The sequence below is a fragment of the Bactrocera neohumeralis genome, unplaced genomic scaffold, assembly GCF_024586455.1.
Source record: "Bactrocera neohumeralis isolate Rockhampton unplaced genomic scaffold, APGP_CSIRO_Bneo_wtdbg2-racon-allhic-juicebox.fasta_v2 cluster10, whole genome shotgun sequence".
NCBI classification, from domain to species: domain Eukaryota; kingdom Metazoa; phylum Arthropoda; class Insecta; order Diptera; family Tephritidae; genus Bactrocera; species Bactrocera neohumeralis.
This window is the reverse complement of record NW_026089623.1, coordinates 4,079,645-4,088,205: the sequence shown is the minus strand read 5'-3', so window position 1 is coordinate 4,088,205 and position 8,561 is coordinate 4,079,645. Positions and strand designations below refer to the sequence as shown.

At 38.3% G+C, this 8,561-nt stretch overlaps 1 pseudogene; it reads left to right on the top strand.

Moving 5' to 3' along the window:
• Positions 1–3,215: 3,215 nt before the first annotated feature.
• LOC126765147 (uncharacterized) lies at positions 3,216–3,726 on the top strand (annotated as a pseudogene).
• The last annotated feature ends 4,835 nt before the right edge of the window (positions 3,727–8,561 follow it).

Genomic DNA, 8,561 nt, shown 5'->3' with positions numbered 1-8,561 from the left:
TCAAATCAGTCCAGCAGAAAATTGTTGTTGTTTGCTGTATTCATAGATTTACCCATAGATTTACTGGTAGATTTATTTATAGTTTACCCAAAGTTTCACTTCAATTCAAACAATCGTCGCAATGCTATGAACTGACATGATACGATTGCAACCGAAGCCAGCCATACCGCTTACACGATCGTGATTGCCGAAGAACAGATTGTTCATGTTGCATCAGGTCAGTTGACGCTGGCGGCTACTCGAATTGATTAACAATGTTGTCTATGCTGAACTGAATTGATTTGATTGTGTTTTTGGCACGACTGTTTGTTCTGATTTTATCATACTCGTTGCAGCTCTCTGATACATGCGCAACACAGCTCAGGGGCCAAAGGGTTGTCAGTTGATCTGTTTGAAGCCAGCGACGAGGAGCTGAAAAAGCGTTTGTTCTATCTGCTAAGCAAAAGCAGCTTTCAACACTGTTGACAGAAGCTACCAATTAGAGCCATGTATACATTTGGTATTCATGAGAAACTCATACAGTTAAGCAGAATGTCAGAGAGCACCACCAAAAACTCCATCAAAATTGTTAAAGACTTTTCCGACCCATTCGATAACAGAGGAGGTTTTTGGCAGAATTCCTTCATTCCCTCTCGTGAGTAAATGATATCACCGCTAATTTGAACCGCAGTGGTACCATCTACTTTAAAAGAACAATGCTACTGCGGTACACGGATGACAACAGAGCCGGCAGTGCAACCTAGAAAAAAAGCGAAAGGGTGGGTTTCGGGGTAAACCAAGGCAAGAAAAAGTGCTCACAAAGATTCCCCTCGTATTGGGAACTACGTCTTTGTTTTCACCTATACATAAGGAAAGAGGAAGAACAACGACAAGTATTATTTTATAATATTATTTATTTGAAGGCCGCCAATGCACAAAGGTATTCGAAAAACTAATAATGTGTTATTTATTTCCTGCTATTTAAGTTTTATTTGTTTTCATTATTTCTTTTGGTTTCTTTGTAAAATTAGTATATAAGGTAACACTGATTATTTTTTAGTATGTAACCTTTTTTGTTGTATAAAAATGAAGAATTGAACAAACAAGAAGTAATTCAAAGTTATTTTTGCTCCATATAATATCAAATGAATTAGTGAAGTGTTAGGGGATATAAAAGTTAAAAGCATAACTGTAAAATTCATCACAAAATGAAGAAATACGCACTTTTAATATCGATTTTTTGAAACTTATTCGTTTAAAAAATATTAACAATTTGATTGTTTTCATGCATTTCGTTTTGCATGAAAAAACAAAAATCATTTTAAACTGGAAAACTCAAAGTAATTAGTGCTCTATTATAATATTATAATTTTTATTAAATATTCAAATAAATACAACTCTTAATTCCACCTACTAAAAAATGCACCGATTGTAATAGAAATGAATTGACTAAAAGCACAAACAAAGGAATGTGAAAACAAAACACGGCGACCAAGCGATCTAAATAAAGTTTAAACGAAAAGAAAAAATAAAAATTGTAGATGATTTGAAAGGCGGCGAAAAAGTTGCAACATTTTTAAAACGTAAACAAATAATTGAAGCAACCATTCGCACTATCGGAAAAAATGAAAGGACAATAAGAAAAGTGGTTTCAGCCGCCAGTGCTGGATTTTTCTCTAGTACGTTTCATGTTCGAGATGTCGCCGTTTTATAGCAGAACGTGTCCTTATATATTGGATGGAAGATTGCGTAAAGAGGAATCATGTGGATATAGAAATGCATCAGGCGGCAAAATGTTGAAGCATCCTCTTGTTAGCAAAAGTCCTAACCCTGGGGCTTTAAAAATTCAGTTAGAATGTTTTGTTTTAAGCACTAGTATGTATTTTAATTCGATAATTCGCTCTTCACCTATTAACAAAACCAAGCTTCCGGTGCATTGAATGGCAAAGAAGAAGGCTTGGGTCACAGCTTCACCTTTTAAGGACTGGTTCTTAAAATATTTCGAGCCTGAGGTGTGAGAGTATCTGCGTTCAAATCAACTCGAGTTCAAAGATCCTAGTCATCAAAAAATTGTTCATGAAAAAATCAATGTTTCTTCCTCAGAATACATCATTGATTCAACCGCTGGATCAGAGGATCATTGCTGCATTTAAAAGTTATTATGTACAGCATTCGTTTCAGCATATAATAAACGAAATTTATATACAATATTTATTGATTGTTCAGTGAGAATTTCATGACATTTCATTGTTTGAGCTTCGAACAAAGAGCCAACATTAAATTTGGTTTTAAATTGGTAAAACTTTTGCCGAAACGTTTCAATTGATGAAACAAGTTTATGAAGATGATTGCCTATCTCGTAGCAGAGTGCACGAGTGGTTTCAACTTTTTCAAAGTGGTCGTGAGGACATAAATAACGATCAAGATGTTTCATTGTTTGGAAGTGAAGTTATTACGTTTTAAGTGTCAGTATGTTTGTGTTATCGGTACGAATATGAGCTTCGAACAAAGAGCCAACATTAAATTTTGTTATAAAATTGGTAAAACTTTTGCCGAAACGTTTCAATTGATGAAACAAGTTTATGACGATGATTGCCTATCCCGTAGCAGAGTGCACGAGTGGTTTCAACGCTTTCAAAGTGGTAGTGAGGACATAAATGACGATCAACATGTGGGCCAATCAAATTCCGTGATCACCGGAAATTCCATCGAAATCAGCTGAAATCATCATTGAAATTCATGGAAATGGAATTGAACATCTCTAAGACATCGATTTATCGCATTTTGACCGTACATTTGGGCTTACGAAAGGTGTGCGCACGGTTTGTTCGGCGCAAATTAGATGACGACCAAAAATTGCTCAGAATCCAACATTCGATTTGACGTTGTGACCGATTATTTGACCAAAATCACATTTTAACCTTTAACCACTCCCCGTATTCACCTGATATGGCATCGTGCGACTTCTTCCTTTTCGGAAAAATGCATTTGCCCATGAAAGGAAAGCGTTATGCAGACGTAGAGGCCATTCAAAAGGCTCGCATCAGTATACTGGCGGCCATACCGGCCAACGAGCTAAAACACTCGCTCGACATGCTTTTGGACCGTGCAATTGAAGCAGAAGGAGACTATTTTGAATAAAATAAATTGATTTTGCCGAAAAAACCATTTGTTCTGTTTTTTTTAAAGTCCTGTTTACTTTGGAACCCACCTTTTAAATAACGAAATGAATATATGTATCTTCGTGGAAAGCGTTCGAATTAAAGTACGGCATAGACTGCATTGCGTCGTCTGTTAGAGAAATTAAGAAAACCACTTTAAACAAGTGCGGAAAAAACCTGAGAATGAGACATTATCTGCATATGCCGATATTTTCCAAGTTTCCCACACAATCGGAGGAGGAGGATTGCACGATATATACATTGAAGATATTAATGAGCTTTTCGAAAACTTTATTATTTCAGACCAGGAGATTTTGTTAAATTTTAACGAAAACGATGGTAATGATAGCGAAGAGAATGAGGAAAGGGAGAACATTCCAGCGCTGCTGGTCTTACTGCAGCATTGATCCAAAATGGGTTAAAAATGGCGACGGAATTAGAAAATCATATCCTCAACTTGGACCCAAACAGAGAACGGTCTGCATGATTTCTGCGCCAATTAAATGAAGCGGATAAATGCTAGCGTGAGCTATATGAAGAAGTTAAAGCAAAGAAGACATAGATATTAATGGCGGATTTTTTTTAAATCATAAACGTGAACTTTGAAATTTATTATTTTCATTCCCAGAATATTTTTGTTTGTTCTTTTAAAAGTAATACATATATGTGGGATTCATTTTAAAACAAAAACCACCGTGTTCTTAATTTATTCAATTTGGTTTATTCTTTCTTTAGTTTATTCGCACTTTAATTTCACTCGGCGGCGTGACTGCTTACACAACGTTTTCTTTTAACTTATTCTTGTCGACCACACTTGACGACTGATACTTGAACAATGAATCTTAATTTCAAATACAGAATGTGTGATCCATATATACCGTTACAATGATGGCTGCTGATGGACACTTCGTTAATAAACAGCTGAGTTACAGTGTTGCCATCTGAACGACATTTTATTCGTTCAGTGACAACACTGCCACCTGTCTTATATTATTTCCTCCTACAATCGGCCGTCCTGACCTATTATTCGATCTCGAATAATTAAGTCCACCTTTTCATGTTTTCTGCCACTGTAGTGGTATTCTTTGGTCCTTCCGTATTTCCTACTTTGTCAACCTCGTATCGGTCATGGTTTAGTTTGGCGACTACCCTGTACGGTCCTAAATACTTCGGTCATAATTTCGTAGCCACCCCAAACTGAGTTTTCTTAATAGCTACCAAATCTAATATGTTGTATTCACGGCTTTCTTTCCTTTTTTGATTAAATGTCTTACAGTTCTCTTTTTGTATTTTCTCTATATTTTCATGAGCACTCTTTCTTAATGAATCACGTTCTAAATTCAATTCCTCTATTTCGAGATCTTTTAAAATTTCATGTAAGTCTGGACAATCTACTACTCGCATGTTTAGTCCTGTAAGAATTCTAAAAGGTGACATTTTCGTACTGCGCGGTACAGTGTTATTTAAAATCTGTTGTACTTTTGCGACGTGGTTGCACCACTGGGTTGGGTTACTTTGACATTTCCTAGACAGCATTGGAACAACGGTTCTGTGAATGCGTTTTACGTTTTACCTGTCCGTTGCCTCGCGGAACACCGGTTGCAATCAACAGGTGTTGTATGCCCTCTTTTGTGCAGTATTCGTTAAACGCTTTTGACGTAAAAGCCGCTCCTCTGTCCGTTATAATCCGTTTCGGGTTGCCGAAAACTGAGGATTGTTTCTCTAATTTATTGATTACCTCTTCCACCCCGGTTGATTTCGTTGGGTACAACCAAACGAATGTCGAAAATGCGTCTATTATGACTAAAATATGATTATACTTTTTCCGTGTTTCGGTTAATGGACCCACATGGTCAATATGGTAAGTACCTAATGGTTCACAAGTTTTGTCGATTGGTGTCAACAAGCCCTCTTTCTTTCCCCTTTTTGCGTCTATTACTATGCACTCTACACACGAAGTTACTACATTTTGTACTTTTTTGCTCAAGTTTGGTATATTATAATTTCTCTCTACCAGCTCCTGTGTTCTTTTTGCTGCAAAATGACCCTGGCTATGTGCTAACTTTATAATTTCTTCTTTCATACTGGATGATACCACCAACAATTCTTTTACAGAGTCGTTGTAAAGTAAGTCATTTCTTAAAAAAAAGTTTTCGTATGATTCTACTTCCACAATTTTCCGCACTGCTCTTATCCAATCATCCTGCATTTGCGCCTCTTTTATCCTAAACTTTAACGAGTCTTCTCCTAATAAGCAGTATGCGCGACTAAGAGCATCTACGTGTCTCATGCGAGTTTCTGACCTATGTTCAGCCACATAATTATATTCTTGTAGGTACATTGCCCACGTCATGATTCTGTCTGGTACGTCTTGTTTCTTGACTGTCATAGCGAAAGCGTTACAATAGCTAACTATTTTAAACTGAATATCTCTTAAGTATATACGCCATTTTTGTAATGCTTTTATAGCTGTCAGAACCTCATGTTCAAAATCACTATATTTTTCTTCCGCCCTTGTTGTTTTACGACTCATATATTCGATGGGATGTAACAGATTGTCTTCTGAATCTCTTTGTAGTAAGACTGCGCCGTAACCAAATTTTGACGCATCAGCATGCACCTCTGCACGTGGATTGAAAAGTTTCAATGCGGGCGCATTTACTAACGCACGCTTCAGCTCTTGAATGGCTTAGAGTTATTCTTCCCTCAACCCAAACTTTTCGTCCTGACGAAGCATATCTGTTAGCGGTTTCGCATTAACTGCATAATTTTGGATGAAACGCCTGAAATATGAAGTTAACCCTAAGAATCGTGGTAATTCTTTCTTACTAGTTGGTACTGGCACTGCCTGCCTTAGTCTTCTCTTCTGAAGGCAAAATTGCCCCATTCTCCACAATGAACCCCAAAAAATTAATCTTTCTCCTTAGAATTTGGCATTTCTCCCATCTAATATGCAAACCGTTTTCACTTGCATGCCTTAATACCTTTTCCAACTTCTCTCAACTTTCGATATCATCCTTGGCGGGAATGACGATATCGTCCATGTATATTATGACTGTTCCATCCGCAAGCATGTTCTGGAATACTGCTCGTATGTATCGACAAAATACCACCGGCTAATTATTAATACCAAATGGCACGAAACAAAACTCATATTGGCCGTTCTGAGTTACAAAAGACGTGTATTTTCGAGACCCTGGTTCTATTGGCACATGATATAATCCGTTCTTCAAGTCCAATGTGGTGAAGACTCTTGTACCCTGTAATTTGTCTAATGCTTCGTCCACCACTGTCATTGGGAAATTGTCCCTAATTATTTTTTCGTTTATCTTGCGATAATCACAACAAAACCGTTTTGCTCCGTTTTTCTTTGTAACTTACACAACTGGGGACGCGTATTCCGACACACTATCCTGAATAATACCCTCTTTAAGCATACGCGCTACCTCCTCATCAATACATCTTTGATCCGCCTGCGACACTCCACGTGGCCGCTGAAATATCGGTTTCTCATCCTTTAATAACAATTTCATCTGTACTGGCGTTTTACTCGACTTCCTAGGATAATAACTATTAACCCAACTGCTAACTACTTTAGCCTCGTCTATCGGTAGATGCGATAGATCCACTTTATCTGACTCCTCAGACATTGCCGTTTCAATTGAACACAATACCCTAAACTCTTTGCTTAACCCATTGTTATCCATGACTTCCGACCTCGTTTCTAATACCGGTTCGGTAATGTCCTTTTGTTCCTTGAAAACTTCAACTTGACTATTCCCATAGTCTCTTACCTCACGGTGAGTTGACACAAACCCTTCAATATCACCATTTGCACCCCGGTGATCTGACACAAACACTTCAGCATCCCTGCATGCACCCTGGTGGGCTGACCCAAACTCTTCAGCTCCACCACACGCACCCCCAGAGATCTCCCCGATCCCTGTGTACTTCGCTGCCTCCTCAGCAGTCCTCACAAGTTTCCTGAACTCAACACTACCTTCTCTAAAAACTAACTCAACACCGTGAAGTACATTATTTCCTATTATGGCTGCATTCGGAATATCATTTTCCCTAACCACGTGAAATGTTACATTTAATGACAACTCTTCTATTGAAATATCGGCTGTAAAGCTGCCTAATGTCGTAAGCACGCCTTTACCTACACCGAACAGTTTTTGTTTTTCTCCAATTAGCTTTATATCTCCTAACATCACTAAGGTATCGTACCTCATGATACAAACGATACATCCTGTATCCCCTAGTGCACTGAAGGTAAAACCATTGATAGTTGATCATTCCACCTTTTTTGGTAGACGTTTCTACTTTGTTATCAATTGTATTTACCTGTTTACTTTTTATCGCCTTATCCCTTTGTTCTTTACTTCTTCTTCTTCTTAATTGGCGTAGACACCGCTTACGCGATTATAGCCGAGTTAACAACAGCGCGCCAGTCGTTTCTTCTTTTCGCAACTTGGCGCCAATTGGATATTCCAAGCGAAGTCAGGTCCTTCTCCACTTGGTCCTTCCAACGGAGTGGAGGCCTTCCTCTTCCTCTGCTTCCCCCGGCGGGTACTGCGTCGAATACTTTCAGAGCTGGAGTGTTTTCATCCATCCGGACAACATGACCTAGCCAGCGTAGCCGCTGTCTTTTAATTCGCTGCACTATGTCAATGTCGTCGTATATCTCGTACAGCTTATCGTTCCATCGAAGGCGATATTCGCCGTGGCCAATGCGAAAAGGACCATAAATCTTTCGCAGAATTTTTCTCTCGAAAACTCGTAACGTCGACTCATCGGTTGTTGTCATCGCCCAAGCCTCTGCACCATACAGCAGGACGAGAATTATGAGCGACTTATAGAGTTCTTTACACTGATGAGAATAATGCCCCTTCTGTTTGCACTTAAAGCAAACGATATTACTTGACCTAGCCTCCGGACAGGCTCTTGCTATATGACCTTCCTTGTCACATTTAAAACACGTATTTTTCAACGATTCTTTACTCTCTGTAGCGAACCGTTCCAAGCATCCTTTGCCTACTGTAGTTTGTACACTTCTAACTTTCTCGTATATGCGAGTTTGTTCTTTTAATTCGCTCACCGTTTTGGCTTGATATAACACACTCTTATTTGCCTTAACATCTGGTATGCCATCCACGAAATGCTCTACTACGCTTCTTTCATCTAAGGAGATTTGCTGCCCCAATTCTAAAATAGCATAAAAGTATTCATGAAAACTTTCTTTTGGCTGTTTACGCCGGTTTCTTAATATTTGATGCACTTCAGACGCACATAATTTTTCACAAAACTCATCGATAAGAGAACGCTTTAAGCTAGCCCAATATCTTACTCCTACTAATCCACGTACAAATAATTTCGCTGTTCCCTTAAGTAGTTGTTTAGCGTATACAATATAAATTA